Raw genomic sequence first — 23,065 nt, 5'->3', positions numbered from 1 at the left:
TGTTTCCTAATTTTGGTAAAATTTTTGGGTTAACAGAAGTATGGTGAATGTTCAGATTGCTACAGACTGTTCTGTTTTTGACATATTCTGTTTTTGATGCATAGTTTGCTTGTTTTGATGAAACTATCAATTTCTATCAGTGGATTAAGCCATGAAAAAGTTATATTATAGTAGACACAATGCAAAAACAAAATATGAATTGGTTTGCAACATTACTTAGAGTAGTGATTTGCTTTATTATACTAACGGATCTTACTGAGTTTTCTGTTGAAGTTTTGTGTGGATGAAGTGTTTGATTGAGGAGGTCTCGATATGAGGAAAAGGAAGAGAGGCAAGAGCTCAAGCTTGGGGATGACCAAGGCACCCCAAGTAAATATTCAAGGAGACTCAAGCATCTAAGCTTGGGGATGCCCCGGAAGGCATCCCCTCTTTCTTCAACAAGTATCGGTATGTTTTCGGATTCATTTCGTTCATGTGATATGTGCGAATCTTGGAGCATCTTTTGCATTTAGTTTTCATTTTTATTTTATGCACCATGCTGGTATGAGATAGTCCTTGGTTGATTTATAGAATGCTCATTGAACTTCACTTATATCTTTTGAGTATGGCTTTATAGAATGCTTCATGTGCTTCACTTATATCAGTTGAAGTTTGGATTGCTTGTTTATCTTCACATAGAAAACCGCCATTTGTAGAATGCTCTTTTGCTTCACTTATATTTGTTAGAGCGTGGGCATATCATTTGTAGAAATAATTAAACTCTCTTGCTTCACTTATATCAATTTAGAGAGATGACAGGAATTGGTCATTCAGATGGTTAGTCATAAAATCCTACATAAACTTGTAGATCGCTGAATATGATATGTTTGATTCCTTGCAATAGTTTTGTGATATAAAGATGGTGATATTAGAGTCATACTAGTGGGCGACTGTGGATTAGTAGAAATACTTGTGTTGAAGTTTGTGATTCCCATAGCATGCACGTATGGTGAACCGTTATGTGATGAAGTCGGAGCATGATTTATTTATTGATTGTCTTCCTTATGAGTGGCGGTCGGGGACGAGCGATGGTCTTTTCCTACCAATCTATCCCCCTAGGAGCATGCGCGTAGTACTTTGTTTTGATGGCTAATAGATTTTTGCAATAAGTATGTGAGTTCTTTATGACTAATGTTGAGTCCATGGATTATACGCACTCTCACCCTTCCATCATTGCTAGCCTCTTCGGTACCGTGCATTGCCATTTCTCACCTCGAGAGTTCGTGCAAACTTCACCGGTGCATCCAAACCCCGTGATACAATACGCTCTATCACACATAAGCCTCCTTATATCTTCCTCAAAACATCCACCATACCTACCTATCATGGCATTTCCATAGCCATTCCGAGATATATTGACATGCAACTTCCATCATGATCATATACATGACTTGAGCATTCATTGTCATATTGCTTTGCATGATTGTAAGATAGCTAGCATGATGTTTTCATGGCTTGTACATTTTTTGATATCTTTGCTATGCTAGATCATTGCACATCCTGGTACACTGCCAGAGGCATTCATATAGAGTCATATCTTTGTTCTAGATATCTAGTTGTAATATTGAGTTGTAAGTAAATAAAAGTGTGATGGTCATCATTATTAGAGCATTTCCCCAGTGAGGAAAGGATGATGGAGACTATGATTCCCCCACAAGTCGGGATGAGACTCCGGACTTTATGAAAAATAAAAGAGGCCAAAGAAGCCCAAATAAAAAAAGGCCAAAGAAGCCCACCAAAAAAATAAAAAATAAAAAAATGAGAGAAAAAGAGAGAAGGGGCAATGTTACTATCCTTTTACCACACTTGTGCTTCAGAGTGGCACCATGTTCTTCATTTAGAGAGTCTCTTGAGTTATCACTTTCATATACTAGTGGGAATTTTCATTATAGAACTTGGCTTGTATATTCCGATGATGGGCTTCCTCAAATGCCCGAGGTCTTCATGAGCAAGCAAGTTGGATGCACACCCACTTAGTTTCAGTTTGAGCTTTCATACACTTATAGCTCTTAGTGCATCCGTTGCATGGCAATCCCTACTCCTCGCATTGACATCAATTGATGGGCATCTCCATAGCTCGTTGATTAGCCGCGTCGATGTGAGAATTTCTCCCTTTTTTGTCTTCTCCACACAACCTCCACCATCATATTCTATTCCACCTATAGTGCTATACCTATGGCTCATGCTCATGTATTGTGTGAAAGTTGAAAAGGTTTGAGAACATCAAAAGTATGAAACAATTGTTTGGCTTGTCATCGGGGTTGTGCATGATTTGAATATTTTGTGTGATGAAGATGGAGCATAGCCAGACTATATGATTTTGTAGGGATAACTTTCTTTGGCCATGTTGTTTTGAAAAGACATGATTGCTTTATTAGTACGCTTGAAGTATTATTGTTCTTATGTCAAATGATAGACTATTGCTTTGAATCACTCGTGTCTTAATATTCATGCCATGATTAGACATATGATCAAGATTATGCTAGGTAGCATTCCATATCAAAAATTATCTTTTTTATCATTTACCTACTCAAGGACGAGTAGGAATTAAGCTTGGGGATGCTGATACGTCTCCGTCGTATCTATAAATTTTGATTGTTCCATGCCAATATTATTCAACTTTTATATACTTTTGGCAACTTTTTATACTATTTTTGGGACTAACATATTGATCCAGTGCCCAGTGCCAGTAACTGTTTGTTGCATGTTTTATGTTTCATAGAAACCCCATATCAAACAGAGTCCAAACGGGATAAAAATGGACGGAGAATATTTTTTGAATATTTATGATTTTTGGGAAGAAGAATCAATGTGAGACGGTGCCCGAGGGGGCCACGAGGCAGGGGGCGCGCCCTAGGGGGGCATGCGTGCCCCTGACCCTCGTGGGTACCCCTTAGGGCGGTTGACGCTCTTCTTTTGCCGCAAGAAAGCTAATTTTCAGAGAAAAATCTGGGCGAAGGTTTCAACTCAATCGGAGTTACGGATCTCCGAAGATATAAGAAACGGTGAAAGGGCAGAATCTGGGAACGCAGAAACAGAGAGAGACAGAGAGACAGATCCAATCTCGGAGGGGCTCTCGCCCCTCCCATGCCATGAGAGCGAAGGACCAGAGGGGAAACCCTTCTCCCATCTAGGGAGAAGGTCAAGGAAGAAGAGGAAGAAGAAGGGGGGCTCTCCCCCCCTCGCTTCCGGTGGCGTCAAAACACCGCCGGGGGCCATCATCATCACCGCGATCTTCACCAACACCGCCGTCATCTTCACCAACATCTCCATCACCTTCCCCCATCTATATTCAGCGGTCCACTCTCCCGCAACCCGCTGTACCCTCTACTTGAATATGGTGCTTTATGCTTCATATTATTATCCAACGATGTGTTGCCATCCTATGATAGTAGATTTTCGTTGTCCTATCGGTGATTGGTGAATTGCTATGATTGGTTTAATTTGCTTGTGGTTATGTTGCTGTCCTATTATGCCCTCCATGTCGCGCAAGCATGAGGGATTCCCGCTGTAGGGTGTTGCAATATGTTCATGATTCGCTTATAGTGGGTTGCTTGAGTGACAGAAGCATAAACCCGAGTAAGGGGGTTGTGACGTATAGGACAAAGGGGACTTGATACTTTAATGCTATGGTTGGGTTTTACCTTAATGATCTTTAGTAGTTTTGGATGCTTGCTAGAGTTCCAATCATAAGTGCATATGATCCAGGAATAGAAAGTATGTTAGCTTATGCCTCTCCCACATGAAACTTGCTATCAGTCTAGTAAAGTAGTCAATTGCTTAGGGACAATTTCACAACTCCTACCATCACTTTTCCACACTCGCTATATTTACTTTATTGCTTATTTATCTAAACAGCCCCTACTTTTTATTTACGTGTTCTTTATTATATTACAAACCTATCCAATAACACCTACAAAGTACTTCTAGTTTCATACTTGTTCTAGGTAAAGCAAACACTAAGCGTGCGTAGAGTCGTATCAGTGGCAAATAGGACTTGAGAGAATATTTGTTCTACCTTTAGCTCCTCGTTGGGTTCGACACTCTTACTTATCAAAAGAGGCTACAATTATCCCCTACACTTGTGGGTTATCAGACACCGAGATGTCGTCCCAAAGGATCTCTCCGGGCTTTGGAGAAGTGTGGGAGAGGACCAAGACGGCACCAGAGGATAATGCCTTGGCTGCCGAGAACATGAGGGGCGCAACCCTCATGGAGATCGGCGACAGGGGTCTTCGATCATCCGACCCCCGGCTGGATACTGCTCTGTAGATACAAACGGCTCCGGAGTCGAATCTGCAGCCCCCTCTGAGGGAGGGGAAGATGACTATTTCAGCGGTGACCTCTACTAATGTGGAGGCACCGAACACACTGGTGGACGCTCTGCAAAGTGCGCCCGTCTTGGAGGAGCATTGTACCTTGATGGGTACGGTGGTTGAGAAGATTCAGTCCACTAAAAGCGGGCTGAATGAAGCCTTCACGAGCCTACTAACAGGCTTCGAGGTATGCATGTAATGTCTTTAGCCGGTTTCCATATGAAAAATATTCCTGTATATAGATAGTAGCCCATGAGACTCTGTTTGGCCCATGAAGGAGGGCGAACAAAGGATCTATATGCATCAGCAGGAAATAACATACTTATCTTTTTGGTAAAAAACGGGCTTCACTATTAGTGGCGACCGCTCAGGCTGCCGAAGTTTCCGAACTGAAGTAGAAATTGCAGCTGGTCGACGAGGACACTATCCGTATTAACAAGCGGCTTGACGAGGCGCATGGTATGTTTCAAGTACTCCGTACATGATTGCATTAATTTGCAAATGCTAAGTTGAAGCTTATGCACTGCTATATGCATAACTGCAGATGGTGCTACTGAGGTCGAGACCCTCAGGGGTGACCTTGCCCGGGCGAAGGAGCAAGCAAGGGTGAGTAATGCGGCCGCTGAGAAAACGGTTGCGGATTTAAAGGTCGAACAGGCTGCCCGGCGCCAGTTCGAGGAGCGGGTATCCAAAATTGAGCAAGAGCTCAAGGACGCCACTCGTAAGTGCGAGCTCCTCGAGGAGGAGAATAAAGCTAAGGCAGCCGAACTCTCCAAGGTCCTTCAAGAAGCCCAAGAGGCGAGGTCCAAATCCCGAGCGGCTCGCGAGGAGATCTGACAGGCCGGACAGATAGCGGCTGGTAAGCCCTTTATTTTACAGTCTAAGTTTGGCGATCAGAGGTTGCCTTGCTTAATCGACTATGGAGTTCTCCAAACGCTTTTGCGGATCTTCTGAAGAGTTCCGCCGAAGCTGTGCAATTCTACCAAGCCCAGGAGGAGCATACGACGGAGAAGCTATTCTGGTCGCAGTTCACGACACAGGAGCGCTCGGCGCTGCTGAATGACCAAATGGCGCAATGGGCCGAGCTGCATAAGATGTCTGGAGCGGCCATGAAGGATGTCATAGTCTGGTTGTGACCAGCCGAACCTGTTCCTATCAGCTATTTTGGCCTAGTGTGGTGACTCATCGATGTCGTGCCCCAAATTGATGCCATCAAGCGGTCAGTGTGCATAGAAGGTGCATGTATGGCCTTCGCTCGCGTCAAGATGCACTGGGCGAAGATGAAGACCGATGTTATCGCGGTTGAGGGTCCTCCTGGAGGCAAGGACCATCGCACGCCGGAGCGCTATTTAGAAGACATCCTAGAGGGCGCTCGCTTGATAGAGGGTCAATGCTCAAAGGACATTATGTTCGAATGAATGTATCCAAATGACCCGGGCGTGTTTATTATATATATTAAGGCTTTTTCATATATTTGTGCCATTATCTGAAAGTTCTTTCCTCCTGTGTGGACATTTTCGTATTCCTGAGAGTTTTCCAGTCGTCGGCTTCGGCCCCCACGTAGATACTATGGGGGTGTTCGGAATGTCACATGAGCACACTTGACCCAATGTCTTGGTCCGTAAAGGAGGTGTCAGTGCGGTGAACCAGGCAATGGACTATATGGCTTTACCACTCTCACTTAGTCATAGGAGTTTGACGATGGGGCTATAAGATAGCCCCTAGTATGTACGCGGCTATCCAGATACGGGTGCGTTACATATGTGACCGGAAAACGGTCCTTCGTGTGATATGGAAAAAATCTTTAAAGATTTAGTAAGTCGCCGAGTGGCTGACCAGCTCTTGCTGCATCATGACAGTCAGTTTTTGGCTTTCTCTACTGAGGTGCTTGACCGAACGAACCAGAAACACAATCGCAATAGTTCTCCCTTTACTACCCTAGCCGAATAAATGGAATGTAAGGTAGCAAGCACAGGAGCCGGGAAACCCAACTATTGACCAAAGACATGATTCAGAGCCGATGCATATAATGCCAAGTTCAGGATGCCGAAGTGTGCTATAAAGCTAGTCGGCCTTTTGTTTGGCGACACACATGTGGCCACATAGAGCCCCTGGCAATGGGTGCCGAGGTGTGTGAGTAAAACAACTAGGGAGACAGAATACAGTTGTATGAATAAGGTCAATACCGAAAAAATGGTCTTCATGAGAATCTGATTGATACGTCAAGACATAATCTTACAGAGGGCACCCTAAGCACCAAGGCCATTTTACATGCCGGGGGTCTTAAAAATAAGGAGAAAAGCTCTATACAGGTACTTGAATAAAGTTTGGTCTAAAGAATCCTTTGGACATCCTGCCGCACGTCTGCGCTGCTTTCGCCTTGGAGAGAGAGGTTCTTTAAAAGGAATGGTCTTCGGCTATCCGTACGAAACCGGGATCCAAGAGAGTCCTTGTGAGTCTGTAGGATATATATGTTTGAATGCACCTGTGGTAGAAGAGAAAAAATAATGGAAGAAAAAGGGGTGGAGGGTCATATAGGGTCAAACCGTACTATAGACATGTTCGTATTATGCCTCCGTTGACGCCCAAGGTATTTTGAGTGCATAGTTATGCATGCGCGGCACGAACTCCACAGGTGTGTGCGGCAGTCAACGGAGGCAAAATTGCTAGTCGAGCTCTGGAATGACCGATCTATCATCATGCGGAACTGACCGGACTCGTTTAACAATGTCCGACAGTTTGATGGCCGATGAGGTGTGCGGCTTGATAGGGCCGCTCTGTATTTTGGCTGCGAGGGCCGCGGTGCGCTCCTCCGTACGGAGGGAGCGTTTCATCTTTCCATTGACTGTTATGACGCCATGTGGACTGGGCATCTTGAGTTTTAAATAAGCGTAGTGTGGCACCACATTGAATTGAGCGAAAGCGGTTTGTCCGAGCAATGCGTGATAACCACTGCAGAAGGGGACGATATCGAAGATCAAGTCTTCGCTGCGGAAGTTGTCTGGCGAGCCGAAGACAACTTCCAGTGTTATTGAGCCTGAGCAACGGGCCTCTACACCAGGTATTACTCCTTTAAAGGTAGTTTTAGTGGGCTTGATTCTTGATGAATCAATACCCATTTTGCAGACAGTGTCCTGGTAAAGCAGGTTAAGACTGCTGCCACCATCCATAAGGACTCGCGTGAGGTGGAATCCATCGATGATTGGGTCGAGGACCAAATCTGCCGAACCTCCGTGGCGGATACTGGTGCGTGATCCTTTCAATCGAAGGTGATCAGACATGGCCGACCATGGGTTGAATTTTGGGGCGACTGGCTCTACGGTGTAGACGTCCCTTAATGCGCGCTTGCGCTCCCGCTTGGGGATGTGAGTAACATAGATCATATTCACCGTTTTGACCTCGGGGGGATTTCTTTTGTCCCACCGTGTTCGGTGGGAGAGGCTCTTCATCGTCGTCCTTGCTGGGCGGCTCTTTCCCCTTGTGTTCTGCGTTGAGCTTGCCAGCCTGTTTAAAGACCCAACAGTTTCTGTTGGTATGATTGGCAGGTTTTGTCGGGGGTGTTGTTAATCTGGCAAGGCCGATCAAGTATTCTATCCAAACTGGATGGACCATCTTTATTTCCTTTGAATGGCTTCTTCCGTTGTCCGGACTTGGAGCCACTGAATCCGGTGTTGACCGCCGTGTCTTTGTTATTGTTTCGACGCTTGTGCTTGTTGCGTCGTGGCTTGCCGTTGCCATCCCTGGCTTCGGATGTGCCCGGGTCGCTGTTGTTGTTGCTCCTACGAGCTAGCCAACTACCTTCTCCCGCGCAAAAGTGGGTCATAAGTGCGGTAAGGGCTGCTTTGGTTTTTCTTGGCCGATGTGTCGGGCGAGCCACTCGTCTCGGACGCTGTGTTTGAAGGCCGTGAGGGCTTTGGCGGCCGGACAATCGACAATCTGGTTCTTTTTAATTAAGAACCTGGTCCAGAGCTTCCAGGATGATTCTCCGGATTGCTGGATTATGTGACTAAGGTCATCGACATCTGGGGGCCGAACATAGGTACTTTGGAAGTTGTCTCTAAAGGCGTCCTCCAAGTCTTCCCAGCTACCAGTAGAGTTTTCTGGGAGGCTATTCCGTTAGTGCCGTGCTGGTCCCTTAAGTTTTAGGGGGAGGTATTTGATGGCATGTAGGTCATCACCGCAGCCATGTGGATGTGGAGAAGAAAATCTTCAATCCATACCGCGGGATCTGTTGTGCCATCGTATGATTCAATGTTCACGGGTTTAAACCCTTCTGGGAACTAGTGCTCCATTACCTCATCGGTGAAGCATAGGGGGGGTGTGGCACCTCCGTATCGAGCACCGTCATGATGCAGTTCGGATGAAGTCCGTATGCGGTTTTCGGCCCGGGTGAGGTTGTGCTTGTCGCGCCAGGCCTGATGGCCGTCATCTCGTGCTTGGACACACCCCCTTCATCCGTAAATTGATCTGGTTTGGCCGGCTCTATTGTCCAGGTCTTGTCGTAGGTCATACATGTATCCTGCAGCCGCTGTCTCTCTGCCTCTAGGGAGAGGTGGTGCGGGCTGGTGTTTGGCTTGAGTTGCCGCTCTGTCCCGGCCACGAGGTGGTCGGTTAGGTCCGTCAGCAGCGTTACATGCTGTCCGTATAGGCTCAAGGACCTCATCGTAGAATTGGGATAGCAGCTTGCGCTTTGGGTAACTCTTAGTTGGGCGCTCGAGGCCGTACTCCTCGGCTACCAGGACATTAGTCCATCTGTCATTGAGTAAATCCTGATCAGCTTGAAGTTGCTGATGCTTCTTTTTTAGGCCTCTTGTCATGGCTATGAGCCGGCGCTTAAAGCGCTCTTGTTCGAGGGTTCCTCTAGCACGATGAAATCTTCGTCGCTGAGGCTCTCGTCCTCTTCAGAGATCGGTTGGTAGTTACTATCCTCTGAGCCCTCGTTCCCGACAGGATCGTCGGGGTTGACTTGCCCATCCTCCCAATCATCCTGTTCGGATGTTGGCTCAATAGGGGCATCTTGGTCTTCGGCATTCTCCGGAGTATTATTGTCCCTGGTGCCGGTATTGTTGTCTTTTTCGCGATGCGATTTCGATCGGCGCCGCTGACGTCGATGCTTTGGAGGTACTTCAGCAGCCTTGTCCTCTGGATCTTTCCCACCATCATCGTCATCCTCTTTGGGTGTGTCCACCATGTACATGTCATATGAGGAAGTGGCTGTCCAGCGCCCGATGAGGGGTGGGTTCTGGCTCTTTTCATCTCCGGCATCGTTGTCCATATCGTCGATGTCTTCAGAATCGTAGTCGAGCATGTCGGTTAAATCCTCGACAGTGGCTATGAAATGGGTGGCGGGTGGGACGTAAAATTCCCTGTTCTCAGCCCCTAGTATGGGTTGGGCGTAGTTCGGCAGTGATTCTTCTGCAATGGCGAGAGATCGCATGAAGTCTAGGGCCTCGTTTAAGGTCGAGGTTTGGACGGAGAAGCGAGAGTCTGTGGAGTTGGGTGGGACAGAAGTTCCTTGGCCGAGCTCACATGATGCAGACCTCAGGAGTTCGGAGCTAGTGTACGGAGGCGAGTCTGGCTTCACGATGATAGAAGGAGCCTGGGGTGACTCCAGGCCTGTCGGTGATGCAATCCCCTTGGTTCTCCGGCGCCAAGCTCTATATCCGCAGGGAGTCCGGCGAGCTTTAAACTCCCGTCTTCGGACCTGGTGGCATGCTCTGGATCTAAGGCCAGAGCGACGGCTGGGGCCGCGAACCCTTGGAAGATCAAGTCTCCTCAGATGTCAGTGCCATAGTTTAGATTTCCAAAACTGATCTGATGACCAGGGGCGTAGATGTCGATCTACTCCAGATGGCCAATCGAGTTGGCACGCAGTGCGAAGCCACCGATATGAAAACTTGGCCAGGGAGGAAAGTCTCCCTCAAGGCGGTATTGTTGTATATGATTGATGGAGCCATCAATCGTTCTGGCGACGGCACCATGGAACTCTCAATGAAAGCACCAATGTCGGTGTCAAAACCGGCAGATCTCGGGGGGGGGGGGGTCCCGAACTACGCGTCTAAGGATCGAAGGTAACACGAGGCAGGGGACACTATGTTTACCCAGGTTTGGCCCTCTTAATGGAGGTAATACCCTACTTCCCACTTGATTGACTTTGATGAGTATATGGGTTACAAGAGTTGATCTACCCCGATCGTAATGGCTAAACCCTAGATGTCTAGCCTATATGATTATGATTGCCTCTACGGACTAAACCCTCCGATTTATATAGATACCGTAGGGGCCTAGGGTTGTACAGAGTCGGTTTACCGAGAAAGGAATATGCATTATCGAGCACCAAGCTTGCCATCCACGCAAAGGAGAGTCCCATCCGGACACGAGGGAGGGCCTTCTGTCTTGTATCTTCGCGGCCCATTAGTCCGGCCCATGTAACATAAACCGGCTTCCCGAGGACACCATAATCCAGGACTCCCTCAGAGATCGAATCTTGTCTTGACTTGGCGTAAACCTCCCCGGCAACGGCGCCAGAAATCCTTCTTGCTACCTCTTGAGTTGCGTTGGTTCTCCCTTGAAGAGGAAAGGGTGATGCAGCAAAGTAGCGTAAGTATTTCCCTCAGTTTTGAGAACCAAGGTACCAATCTAGTTGGAGACGACAACAAGTCACCGAATACATGCACAAACAATCAAGAACTTGCAACCAACACGATAAAGGGGTTGTCAATCCCTTGACTGTCACTCGCAAAAGTGAAATCTAATAGAGATGATAAAGTAAATATTTTTGGTATTTGTTGTATAGATTGGAAAGTAAAGATTGCAAAATAGTAAACGAGATTCAATATAATTAAAAAGAGACTTAATATAATGGAAAGAGACCCGGGGGCCATACGTTTCAGTAGTGGCTTCTCTCGAGATAGCAAGTATTACGGTGGGTGAACAAATTACTTCCGAGCAATTGATAGAAAAGCGCATAATTATGATGACATCCAAGGCAATGATCATGAACATAGGCATCACATCCATGTCAAGTAGACCGACTCCAATCTGCATCTACTACTATTACTCCACACATCGACCGCTATCCAGCATGCATCTAGAGTATTATGTTCATAAGAGCGGAGTAACGCATTAAGCAAGATGACATGATGCAGAGGGATAAACTCAAGCAATATGATATAAACCCCATATTTTTATCCTTGATGGCAACAATACAATACATGCCTTGCTGCCCCTACTGTCACTGGGAAAGGACACTGCAAGATTGAATCCAAAGCTAAACACTTCTCCCATGGCAAGAAAGATCAATCTAGTAGGCCAAACTAAACAGATAATTCGAAGAGACTTGCAAAGATATCAAATCATGCATATAAGAATTCAGAGAAGAACCAAATAATATTCATAGATAATCTTATTCATAAATCCACAATTCATCCGATCTCGGCAACACACCGCAAAAGAATATTACATTGAATAGATCTCCAAGAACATCGAGGAGAACTTTGTATTGAGAATCAAAGAGAGAGAAGAAGCCATCAAGCTAATAACTATGGACCCGAAGGTCTGTGGTAAACTACTCACGCTTCATTGGAGAGGTAATGGTGTTGATGTTGGAGCCCTCCGTGATCTATTCCCCCTCCGGCAGATCGCCAAAAAAGGCTCCAAGATGGGATCTCACGGGTACAGAAGGTTGCGGCGGTGGAAAAGTGATTCTGTGGCTCTTTCTGATGTTTTTAGGGTATAAGAGTATATATAGGCAAAAGAACTAGGTCGGTGGAGCTACGAGGGGGCCATGAGGGTGGGGGCGTGTAACGCCCCGGATTCGTTGCGCCAGGTGTCCGCCCGCGCCCGCAGCCAATCCGCCCCTGCCACGTGGCCTCCGCCGCCAGCCCCCGCGCCGCCGGCCCGCGGAGCCCATCGCGGGCCCGCGCAGGCCCGCAGGCGCCGCCCGCGCCCGTCGCCCGCCGCCGTGCCTCACCACCGCGGCCCCGCGCCGGCGCCCGCCGCCGCCTCGCCGGCGCGCTCGTCCTCGCCAGCGCCGGCGCCGGAGTGCCCCGCCGCCGGCCAGCTCCGCTCGTCGCCTCCGCCCTACCGCGTCGTCTCTTCCGCGGCCGCCCGATCCACCATGCCCCGAGGGCGCCGCCGCCAGGCCCCGGCCGCCTCGCCGGCCGCCCGATCCGCCTCCAGCGTGGCCCCGTCCGCCCCGCGCCCCAGGCGAGCTCCGTCGCCGGCCGGTCCCTCGCCGGAGGCCGCGCCCTTCCCCGCGCCCCTCCAACTCCGGCCTCCTCCTCCTCCGGCAGCTCCGGTGAGCGTCCTCCGGTGATCCTCGGGATCCGTGCCGCCCGGATCCAGATCCAGATTTGATTTGAGGTTGCCCCGAAATTCCTAAGTCCTCGAGATTTTGCATTATCATGCCATGTTCATCGCATTGTATCTCTGCATCCGTAGCTCCGTTTCGTGCATGTAATATGTCAAATTGTTCGCCTCAACAAGTACTTCATTTCATTCCATTGCACCATGTTCATTTGAGCTCATCTTGATGCCTGAATCTTCGTTGCAAGAGTGCTTCATGATGTTGTCTGTTGTCTGTTAACAGAACATGCACTTTTGTCATTTTTGTCATGATTGATGTGTGCATCCTATGAGGTTGATGTCTACATGTGTTTTGATCTATGCCATGCCATCTTTCCAGGGATGTATGCCATGTATTTTTGTGATCAATATGGTGACTAGCACAAGCATGTAAACTAGGCCTCATGATGTTGCTGATTTCAGTCCCTGATCTGCTGTTATTTTTATGCCATGTAAACTTGATGCTACAGAGAGATCCATGCTTATTTTGAGATACTTCAGTAAGGATGTTTTGTACATATGGTTATTGTCTGTCCATCAATAGCCATGTTTGCAATTATGGAGTAGTCTAGCATGTCATTTTCGTGCTATACTTTTGCTACAAAATGTTTCCTGGCAGATTGTTTACATGTTATTCAATTTTGCCAAGGTTGTTGTAGTTGATCCTTGCATGCTATGAACTTGTTCTTGCCTTGGTTTGTTTCATAAACATGTATTCTTACTGTTGGTTGCCTTGTCATGCCATGTATTGCTCTGTGGTGAGTGGTTCAAGCTCACCAACATGTCTACTTATTGGTGTTCCTGCCATGTATGAATCTGTAATATAACTTGCTATGTTTACATGGGTGCCATCATATCTTCTGATCCTTTTTGGCTTATGGTCAGTAAAGGACTTTTGTTCCATGCAATTAGTAGATTCATGCCATGCCTTTGTTTGCCATGATAAGTTCCTGTAACATGTTGTTTGATAGATCTAAACATTGCAACCTGATGTTATTTTCTGCAAAGTCTGAAACTGTTATTAATTGCAATCTTGCCATGTGTGTTTGAGCATGTTCTAGTGATTTCTGGAGATAGCTCAGTGTTCATGTTTTGTTCTGCTTTACCTGTACATCATGTCCATGCCTTTTGTTATTATGTTGAGATGATGTAGCATGTTGTTTTGATGCTTGCAAGATGCCTAGTTGCTGTTTTGGACAGATTGTTGCTATAACTTGTTTCATGTGTGTGTGTTGAACCGTTACTCCGTTTTGAGTGTGCTCTATATGAAACTTGCTTGATTTTGCATGTAGTTCCATACTATCATGTTGCATCCATGTTTTGAGGTGTTTGCTTGATGTTTGTATGCATTTTGCATCAATGCCATGTTTAACTTGTTTTGCTCATATCTTCTAGGCCGTAGCTCCGAACTAAATGAACTTTATATGTAACTTGACTAGAATCTCGTGTAGATCATCTTGGTGCATCTTAACTTTCTGTTTAACAACTTCAACTTAATGTTTGTTCAGATCTGGACCATTTTCGAAATATGCATATGAGGACTTATCGGAATGGTTGTATGTTGTTCCCGGCCTCATTTAAACTTGCTTTGATGTGTTGCTCTTGTTTGCATCATCCCTTGCCATGAGTAGCTTCATGTAGTCTTGTCATGCATCATGCTTGGTTGTGTATCATGTCTTGTTCATGTGTGGTGTGTTTACCATGTTGTGTGCTTCTTTTCGATAGTTCCTGTTTCGTTGCGATCGTGAGGATTCGTTCGTCTACGGTTGGTTCGGCTTCATCTGTTCGTATTCTTCATGGACTCGTTCTTCTTCCTTGCGGGATTTCAGGCAAGATGATCGCTACCCTGGATCTCACTACTATCATTGCTATGCTAGTTGTTTCGTTCTATCGCTATGCTGCGCTACCTATCACCTGTTTATCAAGCCATCCCAAATTGCCATGAACCTCTAACCTTTGACACCTTTCCTATGCAAACCGTTGTTTGGCTATGTTGCCGCTTTGCTCAGCCCCTCTTATAGCGTTGTTAGTTGCAGGTGAAGTTTGAAGATTGCTCCATGGTGGACAGGATTCTGTTGGGATATCACAATATCTCTTATATTATTAATGCATCTATATACTTGGTAAAGGGTGGAAGACTCGGCCTTATGCCTGGTGTTTTGTTCCACTCTTGCCGCCCTAGTTTCCGTCATACCGGTGTTATGTTCCCGGATTTTGCGTTCCTTACGCGGTCGGGTGATTTATGGGACCCCCTTGACAGTTCGCTTTGAATAAAACTCCTCCAGCAAGGCCCAACCTTGGTTTTACCATTTGCCTCACCACCACCTACATTTCCCTTGGGAGTAATTAACCCGAGGGTCATCTTTATTATAGCCCCCCCGGGCCAGTGCTTGTCTAAGTGTTGGTCCAAACTTGAGCACCATGCGGGACCATCCCTTGGCAACTTGGGTTACGTCGGTACCTGTACGCTTCGCTTATCCGGTGTTGCCCTGAGAACGAGATATGTGCAGCTCCTATCGGGATTGTCGGCGCATCGAGCGGCTTTGCTGGTCTTGTTTTACCATTGTCGAAATGTCTTGTAAACCGGGATTCCGAGTCTGATCGGGTCTTCCTGGGAGAAGGTATATCCTTCGTTGATCGCGAGAGCTTATCATGAGCTAAGTTGGGACACCCCTGCAGGGTATAATCTTTCGAAAGCCGTGCCTGCGGTTATAGGCAGATGGGAGTTTGTTAATGTCCGGTTGTAGATAACTTGACACCAGATACGAATTAAAACGCATCAACCGTGTGTGTAGCCGTGATGGTCTCTTTTCGGCGGAGTCCGGGAAGTGAACACGGTTTCTGGGTTATGTTTGACGTAAGTAGGAGTTCAGGATCACTTCTTGATCATTGCTAGTTTCACGACCGTTCCTTTTGCTCTCTTCTCGCTCTTATTTGCGTATGTTAGCCACCATATATGCTTAGTCACTGCTGCAGCCTCACCACTTTACCCCTTCCTTTCCCTTTAAGCTTTGCTAGTCTTGATACCCATGGTAATGGGATTGCTGAGTCCTCGTGGCTCACAGATTACTACAACAACAGTTGCAGGTACAGGTTTATGCGATGATCATGACGCGAGAGTGATGCTTGCTTGTGTTGAGTTCTTCTTCTGCTTCTTCGATCAGGGATAGGTTCCAAGTCGGCAGCCTGGGCTAGCAGGGTGGATGTCGTTTGAGTTTCTGTTTGTGTTTCATCCGTAGTCGGATGGTGCTCTTATGTAAGATGATGTTGTATTCGTGTGGGATTGTAAGCCTTTTTTGTATGTATCCCCATCTTTTATGTAATGTTGATGTAATGATATCCACCTTGCAAAAGCGTTTCAATATGCGGGTCTATCCTTGGTGGGACCTTTGAGCTCCTTTTGGATAGGGTCGCATATTGGGCGTGACAAGTTGGTATCAGAGCCTCGAACGACCCTAGGAGCCCCCTTGATTGATCGTGTAGTTTGGCCGTTGTTGAGTCTAGAAGAAAACTATTTTCTGAGTCTAGTTATATCGGAGAGTAGGATTTCTTTTTACTCCTCAGCCCCTTTGTTGCTTGGTCAGGAATCTTGACGTAGGTGTTTTGAATTACTCCTCTTCCCCTTCAAATTTTTCTTTAGGATCACGCAGTTGGTTTTTCGATCGTTGTTCCTCAGCTCTTTGCATCCGACGCATTTCTCGTCAAGTTGACTCGAGCCTCTTCATCTTTGCCAAGTTCAATCCTCAGTTGTTTTGTTTTCCCACCCACCCACCCCTTTTCTTCTCAGAGCCGGAGTCCGTAATCGAGTATCCATCCTACTCGTGCGAAGTCTTTGTTTTCTTTCCTCAATGATTTCAACCGGTGTTTTCTCTTCAAGTTATTCGTCGTTTCCCCCTTCAAAGTTACCTTTGTTTTCCCGCTCTCCCACCCTTTTCTTCCCGGAGTTTGAGTCCGTTTCAAGCATCAATTTCATTTGTGCAGAGTTTTTTTAGTCTTCCCTCAATTATTTTTCAACCGGTGAATTCTCGTCTCGTTCGTCATTCTTCATCTCTTTTTCTTTTCGGGTGGATTCAATTCAAGTTTTTCGGTAATGATTATATTCTTTTCCTCGGCTCAAGTGTTTTCCCTGCTCGTTCGCCTCTCGCCAGTTTATCCTTCCGGAGTTCGGAAGATATCTCAGGAGATTCGTCTGTGTTCCAATTAATTTGAGGGTATCACCTCATTCAAATATTTTAATTGTTCCGGTGCATCATCTATCTGTTGAACAATCCTTTCCAACGATGTTTTTCTTTTAGTGGGCCCTAACCCACAGGTCTTTTTCCAGGATCTTACCTGACTCTTCTAATTCTCCCGGAGTTATTCTTAATTCTTTTCAAGTCTGGCATAAGTATGATTTCATCAGTCACATGCCTTCTCCAAGATCTCGTTCAAACTCTTTTCATTGTTGGCTCAACCTCTCTACTTTTCATTCTCCCGGAGTATCTCAGTAATTTTGGTGGTGTTTCTCGTCGTCATTTGAAGACCGAAGAAGAGTTTTTCCTCTAAATCTTGCCCATTCTCTCGAAGTTTCGTGGTTCTAGCTTCTTGTTACCATCTCATATTATTCCATTTGTCAGTTATTTCTTTTCTTAACCATCCGGAGTATGTCAGAAGTTGATTTCTGTTTCGTTTCACCGGAGGCCATCATTCTAGCTACCGTTATCCAATTATCCCGGTGCTTCGTTCAAGTGTTCTTTATCAGTTCATGATCTCTTTGTCCTTTTGCATCTAAATCCCCTCAGGCATATTTGATCGTCTAATTCTTCCCAGTGATTCATTCTCTTTCATCAGTCATTTTCGAATTCTTACGGTGATTCGTTCAAGATTCTTTTTCCCTGATTATCATTTTAATTCATTCGTTCTTTCAATCCTACCGGTGGTTCCTGAAGACTTTCTCAAGTTTTGCGCCATATCCCTCCTTAATCCTTTTCAAGAAAAATAAGTAGTATGTAAAATCCATTGCTAGTCATCAATTTAATTTGATGAAGGATAAACATACAATAAATCTTATTCTTAGTTCATCCAAGTGAGTAATCCCTTCCTTCGGAGTTTGTTCTTCATGAATAAATTCTAGTTCAAGTGTTTTCATCTTTTTTCTTTTCCGGAGTTCAAGTTTCCTCAGCCATTTCGTCGGAACCTCCATCTAAATTATCGCAAGGCTCATCTTATTCTTTCGTCCTTCATTTCTGTCTCATCATCCTTTTGTCACCGGAGTTCTTCATGGTGATTCGTCATGATTTAATTCATTCTTCAAGAGTTCATCAAGATTTTGTTGGAGGAGTTCAAGTATCTTTTCTTCTCGCATCTCGAAGCGCATATAATTCTCCGTGTTCTTTTGAAGTGGAGTTTTGCATTTCTTCATTGTTCTCAGCTATCCAATCATTTCTGTTTGCTGCTGGTTTTCACCTCATAATTTCTGAGATGTTATGCATAAGTCCACGACAAGCTTATTCTTTTCGTTGTTGAATTTTCTCAACAACTCCATTCAATCTTTCCTTCTAAAGATGCTTTCAAGTTTGTTCATGGCACAAGTTGTCATTTTCTTCTCCGTTCTTTTCATTCAACTCTTTCAATTCTTTCCGGAGGTTTTGTGTCATGTCTTCATCAAGTATCAGTCCATCCTCTCAAGCTCGTGTTCTATTCCTCCATGTTTCAGCCGGTGCGCTGTCTAAATCCTTTCAGTCTTATTCGTTTCTTATCTCGTTCTAACCGGAGTGGTTTCATAGTCTATCTAATTCTGTGAGCTTTCGATTCTTGTCATTCTCGCCGTTCCTCTCTTCTTCCCGAGTGCTCTCGATTCCTTGCCTCTTCTCTTGAGTTCTTGTTTCGCCTCATCCCTTTTCCCTTCCGTCTCGGTCCTAAGATCTCGGGACGAGATCTCTTGTTAGTGGAGGAGTGTTGTAACGCCGCGGATTCGTTGCGCCAGGTGTCCGCCCGCGCCTGCAGCCAATCCGCCCCTGCCACGTGGCCTCCGCCGCCAGCCCCCGTGCCGCGAGCCCGCGGAGCCCATCGCGGGCCCGCGCAGGCCCGCCGGCGCCGCCCGCGCCCGTCGCCCGCCGCCGCGCCTCGCGGCCCGTCCGCGCCTCGCGGCCGCGGCCCCGCGCCGGCGCCCGCCGCCGCCTCGCCGGCGCACTCGTCCTCGCCGGCGCCGCCACCGGAGTGCCCCGCCGCCGCCGCCGGAGTGCCCCGCCGCCGGCCAGCTCCGCTCATCGCCTCCGCCCCTACCGCACCGACTCTTCCGCGGCCGCCCGATCCACCATGCCCCGAGGGCGCCGCCGCCAGGCCTCGGCCGCCTCGCCGGCCGCCCGATTCGCCTCCGGCGCGGCCCCGTCCGCCCGGCGCCCCAAGCGAGCTCCGCCGCCGGCCAGTCCCTCACCGGAGGCCGCGCCCTTCCCCGCGCCCCTCCAACTCCGGCCTCCTCCTCCTCCCGCAGCTCCGGCGAGCGTCCTCCGGTGATCCTCGGGATCCGTGCCGCCCGGATCCAGATCCAGATTTGATTTGAGGTTGCCCCGAAATTCCTAAGTCCTCGAGATTTTGCATTATCATGCCATGTTCATCGCATTGTATTTCTGCATCCGTAGCTCCGTTTCGTGCGTGTAATATGTCAAATTGTTCGCCTCAACAAGTACTTCATTTCATTCCATTGCACCATGTTCATTTGAGCTCATCTTGATGCCTGAATCTTCGTTGCAAGAGTGCTTCATGATGTTGTCTGTTGTCTGTTAACAGAACATGCACTTTTGTCATTTTTGTCATGATTGATGTGTGCATCCTATGAGGTTGATGTCTACATGTGTTTTGATCTATGCCATGCCATCTTTCCAGGGATGTATGCCATGTATTTTTGTGATCAATGTGGTGACTAGCACAAGCATGTAAACTAGGCCTCGTGATGTTGCTGATTTCAGTCCTTGATCTGCTGTTATTTTTATGCCATGTAAACTTGATGCTACAGAGAGATCCATGCTTATTTTGAGATACTTCAGTAAGGATGTTTTGTACATATGGTTATTGTCTGTCCATCAATAGCCATGTTTGCAATTATGGAGTAGTCTAGCATGTAATTTTCGTGCTATACTTTTGCTACAAAATGTTTCCTGGCAGATTGTTTACATGTTATTCAATTTTGCCAAGGTTGTTGTAGTTGATCCTTGCATGCTATGAACTTGTTCTTGCCTTGGTTTGTTTCATAAACATGTATTCTTACTGTTGGTTGCCTTGTCATGCCATGTATTGCTCTGTGGTGAGTGGTTCAAGCTCACCAACATGTCTACTTATTGGTGTTCCTGCCATGTATGAATCTGTAATATAACTTGCTATGTTTACATGGGTGCCATCATATCTTCTGATCCTTTTTGGCTTATGGTCAGTAAAGGACTTTTGTTCCATGCAATTAGTAGATTCATGCCATGCCTTTGTTTGCCATGATAAGTTCCTGTAACATGTTGTTTGATAGATCTAAACATTGCAACCTGATGTTATTTTCTGCAAAGTCTGAAACTGTTATTAATTGCAATCTTGCCATGTGTGTTTGAGCATGTTCTAGTGATTTCTGGAGATAGCTCAGTGTTCATGTTTTGTTCTGCTTTACCTGTACATCATGTCCATGCCTTTTGTTATTATGTTGAGATGCTGTAGCATGTTGTTTTGATGCTTGCAAGATGCCTAGTTGCTGTTTTGGACAGATTGTTGCTATAACTTGTTTCATGTGTGTGTGTTGAACCGTTACTCCGTTTTGAGTGTGCTCTATATGAAACTTGCTTGATTTTGCATGTAGTTCCATACTATCATGTTGCATCCATGTTTTGAGGTGTTTGCTTGATGTTTGTATGCATTTTGCATCAATGCCATGTTTAACTTGTTTTGCTCATATCTTCTAGGCCGTAGCTCCGAACTAAATGAACTTTATATGTAACTTGACTAGAATCTCGTGTAGATCATCTTGGTGCATCTTAACTTTCTGTTTAACAACTTCAACTTAATGTTTGTTCAGATCTGGACCATTTTCGAAATATGCATATGAGGACTTATCGGAATGGTTGTATGTTGTTCCCGGCCTCATTTAAACTTGCTTTGATGTGTTGCTCTTGTTTGCATCATCCCTTGCCATGAGTAGCTTCATGTAGTCTTGTCATGCATCATGCTTGGTTGTGTATCATGTCTTGTTCATGTGTGGTGTGTTTACCATGTTGTGTGCTTCTTTTCGATAGTTCCTGTTTCGTTGCGATCGTGAGGATTCGTTCGTCTACGGTTGGTTCGGCTTCATCTGTTCGTATTCTTCATGGACTCGTTCTTCTTCCTTGCGGGATTTCAGGCAAGATGATCGCTACCCTGGATCTCACTACTATCATTGCTATGCTAGTTGTTTCGTTCTATCGCTATGCTGCGCTACCTATCACCTGTTTATCAAGCCATCCCAAATTGCCATGAACCTCTAACCTTTGACACCTTTCCTATGCAAACCGTTGTTTGGCTATGTTGCCGCTTTGCTCAGCCCCTCTTATAGCGTTGTTAGTTGCAGGTGAAGTTTGAAGATTGCTCCATGGTGGACAGGATTCTGTTGGGATATCACAATATCTCTTATATTATTAATGCATCTATATACTTGGTAAAGGGTGGAAGACTCGGCCTTATGCCTGGTGTTTTGTTCCACTCTTGCCGCCCTAGTTTCCGTCATACCGGTGTTATGTTCCCGGATTTTGCGTTCCTTACGCGGTCGGGTGATTTATGGGACCCCCTTGACAGTTCGCTTTGAATAAAACTCCTCCAGCAAGGCCCAACCTTGGTTTTACCATTTGCCTCACCACCACCTACATTTCCCTTGGGAGTAATTAACCCGAGGGTCATCTTTATTATAGCCCCCCCGGGCCAGTGCTTGTCTAAGTGTTGGTCCAAACTTGAGCACCATGCGGGACCATCCCTTGGCAACTTGGGTTACGTCGGTACCTGTACGCTTCGCTTATCCGGTGTTGCCCTAAGAACGAGATATGTGCAGCTCCTATCGGGATTGTCGGCGCATCGGGCGGCTTTGCTGGTCTTGTTTTACCATTGTCGAAATGTCTTGTAAACCGGGATTCCGAGTCTGATCGGGTCTTCCTGGGAGAAGGTATATCCTTCGTTGATCGCGAGAGCTTATCATGAGCTAAGTTGGGACACCCCTGCAGGGTATAATCTTTCGAAAGTCGTGCCTGCGGTTATAGGCAGATGGGAGTTTGTTAATGTCCGGTTGTAGATAACTTGACACCAGATACGAATTAAAACGCATCAACCGTGTGTGTAGCCATGATGGTCTCTTTTCGGCGGAGTCCGGGAAGTGAACACGGTTTCTGGGTTATGTTTGACGTAAGTAGGAGTTCAGGATCACTTCTTGATCATTGCTAGTTTCACGACCGTTCCTTTTGCTCTCTTCTCGCTCTTATTTGCGTATGTTAGCCACCATATATGCTTAGTCGCTGTTGCAGCCTCACCACTTTACCCCTTCCTTTCCCTTTAAGCTTTGCTAGTCTTGATACCCATGGTAATGGGATTGCTGAGTCCTCGTGGCTCACAGATTACTACAACAACAGTTGCAGGTACAGGTTTATGCGATGATCATGACGCGAGAGCGATGCTTGCTTGTGTTGAGTTCTTCTTCTGCTTCTTCGATCAGGGATAGGTTCCAGGTCGGCAACCTGGGCTAGCAGGGTGGATGTCGTTTGAGTTTCTGTTTGTGTTTCATCCGTAGTCGAATGGTGCTCTTATGTAAGATGATGTTGTATTCGTGTGGCATTGTATGCCTTTTTGTATGTATCCCCATCTTTTATGTAATGTTGATGTAATGATATCCACCTTGCAAAAGCGTTTCAATATGCGGGTCTATCCTTGGTGGGACCTTTGAGCTCCTTTTGGATAGGGTCGCATATTGGGCGTGACAAGTTGGTATCAGAGCCTTGACCGACCCTAGGAGCCCCCTTGATTGATCGTGTAGTTTGGCCGTTGTTGAGTCTAGAAGAAAACTATTTTCTGAGTCTAGTTATATCGGAGAGTAGGATTTCTTTTTACTCCTCAGCCCCTTCATCGCTCTGGTCAGGAGTCTTGACGTAGGTGTTTTGAATTACTCCTCTTCCCCTTCAAATTTTTCTTTAGGATCACGCAGTTGGTTTTTCGATCGTTGTTCCTCAGCTCTTTGCATCCGACGCATTTCTCGTCAAGTTGACTCGAGCCTCTTCATCTTTGCCAAGTTCAATCCTCAGTTATTTTGTTTTCCCACCCACCCACCCCTTTTCTTCTCAGAGCCGGAGTCCGTAATCGAGTATCCATCCTACTCGTGCGAAGTCTTTGTTTTC

Source organism: Triticum aestivum, chromosome 1B, assembly GCF_018294505.1.
Source record: "Triticum aestivum cultivar Chinese Spring chromosome 1B, IWGSC CS RefSeq v2.1, whole genome shotgun sequence".
In the NCBI taxonomy this organism is placed as follows: domain Eukaryota; kingdom Viridiplantae; phylum Streptophyta; class Magnoliopsida; order Poales; family Poaceae; genus Triticum; species Triticum aestivum.
This window is presented reverse-complemented; position numbering follows the sequence as displayed.